Source organism: Aplidium turbinatum, chromosome 18 (genome assembly GCF_918807975.1).
Source record: "Aplidium turbinatum chromosome 18, kaAplTurb1.1, whole genome shotgun sequence".
NCBI lineage: Eukaryota > Metazoa > Chordata > Ascidiacea > Aplousobranchia > Polyclinidae > Aplidium > Aplidium turbinatum.
The window spans coordinates 6,939,223-6,952,193 of NC_137489.1; positions in this window are offsets into that span (position 1 = coordinate 6,939,223).

Sequence of the window (12,971 nt, forward strand, 5' to 3'; positions counted from 1 at the left end):
GAACTGCACGCAAATTTTGAGGTTAGTCCTGAAAAAATGTTTTCAAAAATATTACAAAACATTTTAGTATAGTTAAACTTGAAAATTAAAAAAGCTTTTGTTGAACACAAGAAAAAAATGAAGACCTGGCAACTTGAATTAGCAACCACGTTTTTAAGTTTATCGCTTGTTAGTTACCTTACCAACGTCTGCAGACGTTGAATCAATGTAAAAAGAACGGATTATGCTAGTTGGGTATTGCAGGCGCCAAAGCCTAAACTTTCTGGAAGTGTTCTCTGAATCACAAGACATTTATTGCACTAAATTATCTAAAGCAATTGAATATGAACAAACGATTTTTATCATGGCGTTGTTGGTACAAGAATACGGTATGCGAAAGAAACTGTGTTTTTCCACTAAACCACATGAGTCATTTAGTTAAAGAGTCATTTTATTGTTGGCTATTAATATTTTCAAAGAATAAATCCAGTGAAGCTGAAATAAAGTAGCCAACGTTGCAATTGTTTATTTTGTAGAAACGCGTAGGGCGAATGGAAACTTTAAACTGGTTCGGTATCAAGCACGTTATCGCGTTCGCGTTTTGTTGCTCCTACCTTTTTCTAGACCTCTGCTCCGTTTGGCATAAACAAACTTGGCAAACTGTTGGCTACACTTCTGACCAACGCTGGTCTTAAATATTCATAGTATTCTTGTACGGTATCAAAAAATAATAACAGCATTGATAGCCTATTATAAAAATGTAAAATTGTAGCAAAATCATGGTATACATTTGCATAATTTTAAAGAAAACACCGAAATTGTTATGAATTGGCACAACGCTGGCAATGCTTCTGACCGATGTTAGCCAACCACACAACTGTGTTTTGAAGCAATACCACATGAAAAGAGGTTTGTGTTAGTAATTTTAAAGATTAAAACAAATAAACCTGAAATAAAATCTTTGAGACCTTTTTGAACGCATGATAAGAAATAAGTTATTGAAATTGATGGCGTATTGTTGGCAACATGTTGGACATAATTGCCAATCTTGTGCCCTCACATCCAGCATATAGCCGACATTGCAATTGTTTATTTTGTGGAAACGTGTAGGGCAAATGGAAACTTAAACTGTTTCAGTATCAAGCACGGAATCACGTTCGCGTTTCTGTTGCTCCTACCTTTTTCTAGACCTCTGCTCAGTTTGGCATAAACAAACTAAAATGAAACTACTTTGTTGGCAAACTGTTGGCTACCCTTCTGACCTACGCTGGTCTTAAGTATTCATAGAATACTTGTACGGTATCAGAAGATAATAACAGCATTGATAGCCTATTATTAAAATGTAAAATTGTAGCAAAATGATGGTATACATTTGCATAATTTTGAAGAAAACCCCGAAATTGTTATGAATTGGCACAACGCTGGCAATGCTTCTGACCGATGTCAGCCAATCACACAACTGTGTTTTGAAGCAATACCACATGAAAAGAAGTTTGTGTTAGTATTTTTACAGTTTAAAACAAATAAACCTGAAACAAAATCTTTAAGACCTTTTTGAACGCATAATAAGAAGTATTGAAATTGTTGGCGTAATGTTGGCAATGTTGGCAAAATGTTGGACAAAATTGCCAGCCTTGTGCCAACATACCCAGCATATAGCCGACGCTGGCCCAGCAATCAATGTTTGCTGGGTTGTAACTGTTATTGAACATTTTATTCCGATCTATTTTTAGCTTACAATTAGCATAATTCAACGCTATTTGTAGCTTAAGCTAGGCTATATAAAACAGTGGATGATATTTATCGAGAGCAATCATTTGACATAATTAACGCCCACTGTCCCACAGCGTTGTACGGCTTTCCAAAGCAACTGTGCTCTATGTTGACAATTGACATGACCTGTATTTTGCAACAAGAATAGTTAGCCTACGTAATAATAAGTATAGGCTTCGTGGAAGTAAGTATAGGCTTTGTTTAAAAAATTGTAAACAAAACCAGATAAACAAAATATAAAGTTGGGAATCCAGGTTTTAGTGAAAAAAATGGAAGCTACCCCGTACCACCGGAAAAACCTTCGCGTACCACAGGTTGGGAACCCCTGATCTAACGACACTCGCACGAGTGTCTCCAATGTGGCTAATTTTAAAGAAGCTCGCCTTTCCCCTAGAATTCTTTTTAGCAACGAAAAACAACGTTCGACATGTATTGACGATGACGGCAAGGTAATAAAATAATTATTTCAATGATGTGAAGGACATTACTAAAAGAAGCACAATTTTTGCAAAATATGATCAAAAAATGTTTTCCACTCGGATGTCAACTAACCTAGTTCTCCTTTTTGACAACGATTCAATGTCCGACAACATCGAATCGACATAAAAACGACAATATTGCCAGCCGACGTAAATTAGCACTTCGGATTAAGACTTTGTTAAAATAAACGTCGGGAATTACAAACAAGACTTAAAGCGTTGGTGATCGCAGATGGATATATTCCATCAATAACAAATATTCCAGCACAATGCAACAGTGGTGATTATGACGCGCTGACCTAATTTTGCGTCGGTCTTTGGTACTACATATTTTCGACAGTTAATCCACGATCATTCTATTACGAAATTAAATAATTGGCTAGAAGAGACCGGCGGTCAAACTTGGCCGATTGAGAAGGTAGCACCGGCGGTCTTTCAAGCACTACTTAGCGGCCATGGCTGCGGGCTGCTTTAAGGCTTGACAGTAGGTTACATCATTATAACATAGCATGATGCCCTTCTTTGTATACCGGACACTTGTAGGCTATCATTACTCAATACATAATGAGCTGATAGATTAGCATTATCGCTATATCTTATCTTAAAACTTGAACAAAATTGGCCTTTTAGTAAACAAAAGTGCCCTTTTTCGTAATCTTGCCCCCCCCCCCCAGTCAAAAATCGTTCCGGCGCCCCTGTTCAAGGCTTTTTTTGAGTCACGTAGATGATGCTGGCAGTCAGTTAATTGTGCCTCGCTTAGTCGTAGACGTATTTGCAATCCGTAGGCCGCCGCAGCAGACCGAGTGCTACATGCACGTAATATTGTGAGCGCTCTTCTCAAAACATTTGACAGAAACTAAACTAAGAGAACGTTTAGTCAGCATTGCCCAGAGTCACGGTGGCAGCCACCTTGACGACGTGGCTCGATTAACCCAGCCTTCACTCTCTAATTCTTTAGTTTTCCAAGCAAGAATTAACGCTCTGGCTGAGTGCCAGAAGAGTCACAACGACTGCAGTCAACTGGTCTACAGAAAAAAGCCTAATGTTCAAAGCGTCTAAGGTCAAAACACTCCATCCGCTGCACCGACCCACGGACCACAAACAGTTAATTCATGTACGCAAGTGATAAACAGTAGGCTATGTTAAACTAAACAATGGCATGGTAATCGGCTAATCGCCGAATGAAAGCAGTGATTGATGAGGTAAGTGACGTGGGCTCTGCTTGTTGTAGCAGTTTGTCGCGCTTGCATGAAGAGATTTCTGCAAAAGAATACAAGAACCAGCAAACTAGTTAGCGTATATTTCTCATGTAATCGTAAGATAAAAATGTCCTTTTTCGTATTTATTGCGACATCATTATATAGGCTACTGTGAACACAGACGCAGCACATCAGACAACTGGAAGCAACAAAAGGGGCATCTAGTCAGCTTTACCCATTGTCTGGGCATGTCATTACATGCGTCTTGCTGAGACACAGCTTCTTGCGTCATTTTTACCGAGGTGTGCTATTGGACACAATAGAATACATTTTGATATGATGGTCAGAAATAAAAACAACTGAATTGAACTGAACACAAATGGTTTCAGCCGTTTAGTAAAGATGACTGTAAAGTGTGAGATTTTAAGTTTTTCTTTATAAATCGTGTCCTAATTCACAGCTGGTTTGTTTGATAGTTTAAACTAGATATCAGGTCTCTAAATTGTTTTTCATTTGTGATAGCACTGGTGTTTAGTATCTGATGGTGACCTAAATTACAAATAGCTAATCTAATCAGGTTAGTAAAATAGGTCTGAAAGCAGTTGGCTATTTCGTTTCATTGCATTTAGTTGAAGAATAGTTTCAGCCATTTGTGTTTCTATAAATAGAGATTTTTGATTCAGAAAATTGTCATTCGAAGCTTGTTAAAATAGGTGCAACCAAAAGCAGTCGAATTGAGAGCAAAATAATAGGATTTAAAAAAATATAGATAAATTAAGGTTTAGAAGCAATAGTGCCGTGAGTTAGAAGACCAACTCTGCAACTGCAGGTGATTTGTTATTATTCATTCTCATTTGTTTCAAGATAGCATTGCATTCATTTGTAAAAATACTATAATTTCTCTATAAGGTTCGCTTTATTGATTAGAACAGGAAGACACAAACTTATTTTGCAGCTGATTAAATTCTTACGTGGTCAGATGCAAACGTAGGCTACACATGTATAATAATTGTGGTCTTGGCGAATGTATGCTGAAATGAAACAAGAAAACGCAGAAATAGTCATAACACTTATTGCTACTGCATTTGTTTATGTTGTTAAAAATCCAACTTGTGGAAAGTGATGTGAAGAAAACTCTGAAGTAATTTAGATCAAGTGCATCACTGCATTCATTGTTGACATAGCCTAAATGTTAAATAGGCTACATCCATGTTCAGTTGAAAACGACTTTTGTGCAAGTTGAAGAGACGAAAAGTACCGTACTGTAATAATCGTACAGTGACGGAAAGCAAATATCAAATCAAAAGTTGAAGGTCGCGTTTTATGAAGTTGCAGTTTAACACCGTTTTATGGTTTTGAACTAGTGGTCACAGCGGTAAACCATAATCTCTTCGTGGGAAAATTGTAACGTAAGATTCCCAAATCCGTTCGTCTGCATGCAATGACCCAAAAATAAACACACTTTCGAAACGTCTATTCAAACAGTGTATTCCAGTAAAATTAGCCCGAGGCTATCGAAAATAGGTGTAACGCCTACACCTCTAAAAAACTGTCACTACAATACAGATTACTTGGATAAAAGACGGAACTTTTGTCCAGCTAGCAAGCACTAAGCCAACAGTTAAATGTGCGGCCAACTTTCAAACAATCATTTTACGAATGACCAGAATAGATATCAATATCTCAAATTCACGTAGAAAGTAACTGTGACGCAATAAATGAAAGACAATTATGAAGTCATTCCAACAGGTGTTTAAGCTGATGTAATATTTCCTGTTTAAACAGGCCCAAACAAGTTTGACACAAGTCTATGAACGATGGTGCAATTTTGGCACATTTTCTAGCAACTTCCATGACGTAATATTCAGTAGACTTGAACGGTTTTATATGACGTTTGATTTGTACAGAGATTGGCCGTAACAACTAGTTAAAAGCATTGTTCATTTGATCACTGTGCTGTTTTTCTTTTAGATGAATTTCATCTTTAACTACTACTGTATTTACTGTTTTGTTCATAAAACATAGCCTACTGTAGATACTTTTATTGTAATTGTTGTTCCTGACGAAGTCACTGTATAAGTTGTGTCGGAAACGTTCAATATCAAATTAGCTGTTAATGCAGTTTTTCTGTGAGTGTTAAAAATAAGAGTAAATGTGTTAAGCCTATGATAGGCCTACTCTGTGTGGTTATACTACAACAAGACCAACCTTCTACCAAAACTCTAAAAAATTTGCGACGATACAGTTGCATATAGAAATAGAACAGCACTGTGTCTGCTGTCAAATTTGCCAGGTGAGGAATTTTTCATTTATTTGGAGAAATGTAAAGTGTAAATAAAACTTTGATTGCAATCCGCCCCCCCCCTGCCTCCTCCCGCTTCCGGCGCCCATGATTACACAACCATTCAAATTACTTGTTTTTTTGCAAATACTACGGAAGTTACATGTGTGGCTTTGACTTCATACAATTAGGTGCATTAGTTTGAAAGTCTGTAAACTAATTGACTTTCTCGATTAAAACTTGATGCAGGTCACTGCAACTTTACAGTTTGAAAGCTGCGATTCAACCTATTCATCAAAAGAAATAAGATCCTAAAAATACGATAACTTGAGCGTCATAAAAGTGGCTACTCTCTTTCACAGATCTATCATGAAGTGAGACATAGGCTATTTTTATTATTTTGTTATTATTTATTGCATCAGATAAGAATGGCCATATTCGAATCACCAAAATCATAGCATCAGTCATTTTGTCATTGATTGCTTTATCACAGCAGCATTGTGAGGTCAGGGATCCCTGTGTGATGTATATAAAAAATATTAAACTTTTCAGTATTCAAGTTTCTGTTGTTATTTTATTAATTTACTGCTCAAAACTAAAAACTTAATCTCAAACGTTATTGAAATTTTCTCTTGACTTCACCTGCTGGATACGCCCTAGCATAATTTCGCAAATACCAATTTATCCTTTAAATCTGGCAACACTGTGTTTTAAAGAAAAAGAAAAATACTCTTCTGATTGGTTCAATCATTGGTAATCACTGCAAGTACCAGAGTTCAGCCAGTTTCTATTACTGTATTATTTTTTGTTGTGTTGAACTTTTGACCTGTTGAAGGTGGTGGCTGACTTAAAGACCCTTTGTGCTCTTTAGAAACAGTGGTTAGTTAAAAATTTTGTCATGGCTGATGTTTTCGTTGTGTCCGACTCTGCTAGATGATAAATAAATTTGAGTGATTTACTTGTTTAGTATTCCAGAAGTTAAAAGGAACTAAATTGGAGCTGGTGTACCAGTCTCCGCCCTGGTCATAACTGCTATGACGTGAATATACGTCAACATATGGAGGCGTTCGACACATAGTCTACCGTATATGATACAATGTATAAACAGTAAAACAAAGAAAAAGTAGTTTTACCCCATTATGGTACCGGTACCTATGTTTGGTTGATTTCGATACATGACATGGTACTTTTTGACCAGGGTGGAGATTTGTATACGAGCTCCCAAAATTGAGATCACTTTTTGCATTTGTAATGTTTAAGTTCTTGAGTTATCACCGGTATTACATAGCTGCATGATAAACAAATGCTATTTTAACTTTGTGTCAAGTGCTACTTCAGGCCTTAAAACGGATGCAACCTAGTTCGTACCATGAACAGTTCGGACCATCAGTTCGTACCTTGAAAAGATCGAGAAACAAAATAAAAAAAAGCCGAAGTCGCTGATCGCAGTTTCCGCAATCATTTAAAAAATTTTCCCCTGAAAAGATCGAGAGAAAAAATAGCTCAAAACCGAAGTCCGCTGATCGCAGTTTCCGCAAACATTTTTCCGCAGTTTCCGCTAACTCTAACCTTAGAGTAATCTATGCTCTAACCTAAACTCTCGCTGATCACAGTTTTTGCAAAATTTTTCCCGCAGTTTTTGTTAAACCTTACCCTAATTCTAACTATAGAGTAATCTATGCTCTAACCCTCGCTGATCGCAGTTTCCGCAAACATTTTTCCGCAGTTTCTGCTAACCTTTAGCCTAACCATAGAGTAATCAATGCTCTAACCCTAATCCTCGCTGATCGCAGTTTCCGCAAACATTTTTTTGCAGTTTTGCAGTTGCCGCTAACCGCAGTTTCTGCTAACCCTAACCCTCGAGTTTGTTTCAAATTGTTTGGGGAAACTCCGATCAACGACTTCGGCTTTGTGCCATTAAACTGCGATCAGCGACTTCGGCTTTTTTTAATTTTTTTTTTTCGATTTTTTTAGGGTACAAACTGACTGTACGAATGGTTCAAGGTACGAACTAGGTTGCACCCCCTTTAAACTCTTATTTTTTTCCGGCAGCAATCGTGGCCTACCGGGAGCTTCTTCTCAGCGGCCAAATCTGCGTGCTTGGAGGCCAAAATACAAATAACGATAGCACAAGTAATTAATTAAACTCGCTACAATGCTAAAATGATCACTTAGTGTTGTTGAAGTCTGGGCGATGTCCTGCAATAGAATCGTTGTACCGTACCATGCAATAACTGCTTTATCGGGATTGTAATCCGGTATTGCTGGACCATCAAACGACACTAAATTGTTTCAGCTGCTTGGTAACTTGTTTCGACTGCATTACCGAATACCGCCTTTTATAAAATCTGACCATTTATACCATTATGATGTCACCATTGAGAGTGTGAAGTCACTAACCCATAGCGGGAGCATTTCTCAACTATGAAGACACGTGTTTTCCCCTCGGATGTCAGCTAACCTAGTTCTCCTTTTTAACAACGATTCAATGTCCGACAACATTGCATCGACATAAAAACGACAATATTGCCGATGTAAATTAGCCTTACGGATTAACACTTTGTTAAAATAAATGTGGGTAATTACAAACAAGATTTAGTCGAACAGGCAAAGGTTTTTTTAAATTTTTATTCTAGATCGTTTAATAAGCGAAAAAGTCGTATTGTCTTTATTCAACTATGTTCGTCTAGTAGGCTAGCCTACTGCTCTATAATCGTGCAAAAATTGCAAACCTGCGACTTGAACGCTATTACTCGCGCACAATGCGCGTCGCGTGTTGGCCTAATGCGCTCACACATTTGCGAATGCGCAGGTACAGCTAGTGATCGCAGCTGGATATATTCTATATATGCAGTGGCAAATGTTCCGGCACAATATAACAGTGGTGATTATAACACGTTGACCTAATTTCACGTCACTCTTTGATATTACATATTTTTGACAGTTAATCTACGCTCATTCTATTGCAAAATTAAATAATTGGCTAGAAGAAACCGGCGGCCAAACTTGGCCGATTGAGAAGGTAGCACCGGCGGTCATGCAAGCACTACTTAGCTGCCATGGCCGTCGGCTGCTTTAAGCTTGTACTTATTGACTTCAGACTAGATTTTTTCTTCATTCAACTTGTATTATACAAAATAGCTAGAGTCTCCTTTCAGCCTTGACTAAACTTTAGTACAACAAATTAAGGATATTTGCAAGCATAAAGGTGGGCTTACAAAGTGAGCTGCCAATGATGTTGGTAATATCAGAAGTACAAATTTTAATGTCATTTGTTTGCGATGATGCAAACTGTATTTTTAAATTACGCAGTGGCTATTCTTTCCATGTATTGTGAATATAACTTCCGAGGCTATATGTTCAATCGAGCATGACATATTCTTTTCGTTCACATACTCTTTAAAATAAAAAACGAGAAAAGAACAATGACAAGTACGGTACCACTAAACTTCAACTAAATCGGTGGCTCGTGCAATGTTTCTTGAGCTGCCATTTCGAAGGATATCAGTTTGACACTGCCTGTTTTTTTCAAATAACTTACAGCAGATTTTTAATTTGAGGATAGCCTAATAATAATAGATAGCAAAAATATTTTTTCAGCAATGATTGACTGAATTTAACAATATCTATGCGAACTGTTTTTGACAACATCAGAATTTAATAACTCGTCAAATCTAACCCTTCACGATACGGATATATTGTATTTGGCGGAGAGTTGAACAACTGCATCGATTCGAAGTTCATATGAAAGCCAACAGGTGCAGCGCTTGCGTTTGAACGATATTTGCTTTCAAAAGAAGACGTCAACATCAATGTTTGTAAACAAACCAAGATATAATTTTTAAATTGGGAGTTTTTAAATTCTGATGCCATCAAAAACATCTCGCATAGAAATAGTTAAAATTGGTCAACCATTGCTGGAAAAATATTTTGCAGTTTTTAGACTTGGGTTATATTTAGCTGGATAGATGGGAGATTGTGCTTTGCAGTAATATATAGTTCAATTGTTAAAATCAAAGCAAAAACAAGCTAGTTTTAACTGATTTGGTAAAGAAATAAAATGATTGCAGATTGGCAGAGAGTTGTTCACTTGCATTGATTATGAGTTGAATCTAAAGCTAGCAGCCGCTGAGTTTAGGTTTGAACTCAGAATACTCATTTTTAGAAGAAAACATCAACATCAATTTTTTCATGTAAACAGACAGAGATAGGATTTTTATATAAATTGGCTTTTTTAAATTTTAATGTTGTCAAAAACATTTTGCCAAGAAATGGTTGAATTTGGTCAAATCTAACTCTCGGCTACATGAATATGTTGTATTTTTTGGCTTTAGTTTACATATAGCTGGATAGATGGGAGCTTGGGCTTTGCATCAATAGTTCAATTGTTAAATTCGAAGCAAAAACAAGCAACTTACAACTAAGTAAAGCTGGGATTGTTGCTATTTGCGCACTGTACCCCATATATTTTTAGTTGATTCCATCTTATGACATATGATGATGTCATCATATTTTTGACCAGGACCAGACTTGTACACTATTTCTGAGTTTTTTATCGGCTGGTCTCTGTTAGTGATTATCCCATACTGGTGTATGTAGATTGTTCAACTTGCTTGCAGAATGCAGGTGCAATCTTTCCATTGTCTTTATTTAATATCTAAGGCAAAAATTTCGATTCTAGAGCTTACCAATTACCATAAATATGAACCTACAATTAAAATGAGAGTAAAGCATCATCTCTTCTGATCTACATGTAACTCCATGGCATAAGTCCTATGTTATAATAGCTACTGATGACATAAAGTTGAAAAAAGCTAACTTTTTACAATATAATGTTTCAGTCCTTTCATAACACTGTTATCTTTATAATGTCTAAACCAGTGGTTCCCAACTCGTTTTTAAGGCAACCCATTTTAAAAAAAAATTCAGTTCGGTAAAATCTTGCAACCCAAGCAAATTGTCGTAGTATTTTAAAAGCCATACAAGATTGCGTTGGTAACAAACAGCACTATAAAAGCCGTAAATTTTTCCGAAAATAATATGTTTATCAAATCACTAATGAGATAGCTGTGCTCGCTTGCTGTCAGTGACTTTTTGAAATCAAGGCATTATTTTGCTTAGGCATAGCCGCATGTCGCCTTTAACTTCCAGCCGTTTTGCTGTTTAGTTTTAAATACACACATGGCGCTAAATCCAGTCTCACAAAGCCAAGTTGTTGCTTTGTACATGGAAGCTTTGAAGTACATGGACACTTTGTACATATGGAAGCACAAAAGTGGATGATTGCAGAATCTTGGAGGTATTGGTCTTTGAAGGACGCAAAAGAAATACGATTTGCTGCTTCTGTCGTTATGTCCATAAACTGTTCTGCAACATGGATGGGAAGTTGAGGCAGATATTTTTCAGCAAATAGATCAATTATCCAATCATTTTGGCTATTAAGTGTTAGAGATTCTCCATAGTAGTGCACAAACTTTTTGGCAAACTGTTCCAGCTGTTCAATTATGGTTTGCTCAATATCAACTTCCTTGCCACAAATATATTGCGTTAGCTGAGGAAATATATTGTAGCCTACTCATCTCTGGTGACATAACTTTTCCAGAATATGAGTTTTTTGTAGTAGGCCTACTGAAAGCAAAAACTTTTGCGTCGCGATCAATCACCGTAAAACCGTTGCCTTGCATAGATAAATTTAGAGAATTCAGAGAGTCAAATATATCGGCAAGGTAAGCAACTTTTGCGTTGATATCTTCTTGCAAAAACTTCTCGGCTAATCCCACACAGTTCTGTTGCCTCAGAAAGATAGCAATCTCCTCCCGCAAACAGGGTTCCCACGCAGTCAGGAAAGTAGGGAAAAAGTAGGGAATTTGAAAACCCGTTTTCCAGACCGGGAAAAGGTCGGGAATTTTGTGAAACCTCCCTCGTGGTATTGAAAAAGTATGGAAAACCTTGATGACTAAATTGTAGATAAAAAATCTGATATATCAGTATTGGTGATATCGGCCATTGTTTGAGTATGGGTATCGGCAAAATTTGGCCAATACTTCTTTTTTTTCTTCATCCGTTCAGTGGTTTACGACTCTCGGTCACTCTATACGTCATTTTTTTCCACATCTCTTGATCCCACGCAGCCTCCTTCAATTCATGCAATACTCCTCCAATACTAAACATAAAAAAAAGGCGCTTGCTGCGGATTTTCTACAGAAGCAAAGATATAGATTTTTTAAAGTAGCAACTAACGTCACATTGATGTAGAAAAATAACAACCTGTTAAATTTTTGATACCTCACACTCCCATGACTTCTTGCGCCCGCATTTTGGCATTGGTTGCTTACAGTGATTTTTTCACTCAAACAAAACGTTTTGTTTCAGCAGTTTTGCGTTGTTCGATTCTTAAGTTGTAAAGGAGACTCAATTTCTCCAATATTTATCGTTTGCGTTTCTTTTTTACTCTCAGCAGAGTATAAAACTTGTAAAAGTTTTTCATCCATACAACGTCATGAATGAAATATCTCAAATCGGCGTAATGACGTGACATCATCTAAACATTTTATCGAATAAGGAATTCACAAATTCGATCGTCACAAGTGGTTTGGTTGTGGTAAACAAATACGTTTCTACTTTGAAGTTCAGTGAAACAAAATATCCATTAATCGATATTTAATATATGTCGTCAAATTCCATATCCAGAATAAGTCCATATTTTTTCAGGTTTATGTCAGCTCCAGAGATCAGTAGGCACAACAAGACCTTTTACTGATTGGTTCAGTGAGCTCTCATTTTTAGTGAATAGACTCGTTTTCAATTCATTCTTATCACACATTACGTAATGAAAAGATAGGTGATAAGGTTGGAAGACATCACGTCATGTATTTTCAATACAAATTGAAGTTTAAAATTTATTCTTTAGTTCATAGTCGTAATCCACCTTCAAAGCGGTATTACGAACAACAATTTTTGTTAAGGGGGGCATCAAGAATAAGTCGACATGACTTTTAAGGTTTACATCAGCTCCAGAGATCAGTAAAATATAAGGTTGTCATCTTAGGTGCAACTAGACCAGGGGTCACCAAACTTTTTTCTCTGAGGGCCGGATTGCTGCGAGATTAACAGCTGTGGGCCGGATGCAAATTGCGAAAAGATATACTATTATATATATAGATTATATAGATATAGATATACAACTATTTAGAATCTCCATTGACTTGAATTGAGCACAAGAAATAACAAAGTGAGCGGTGGAATAGCAAAGTTCTGATG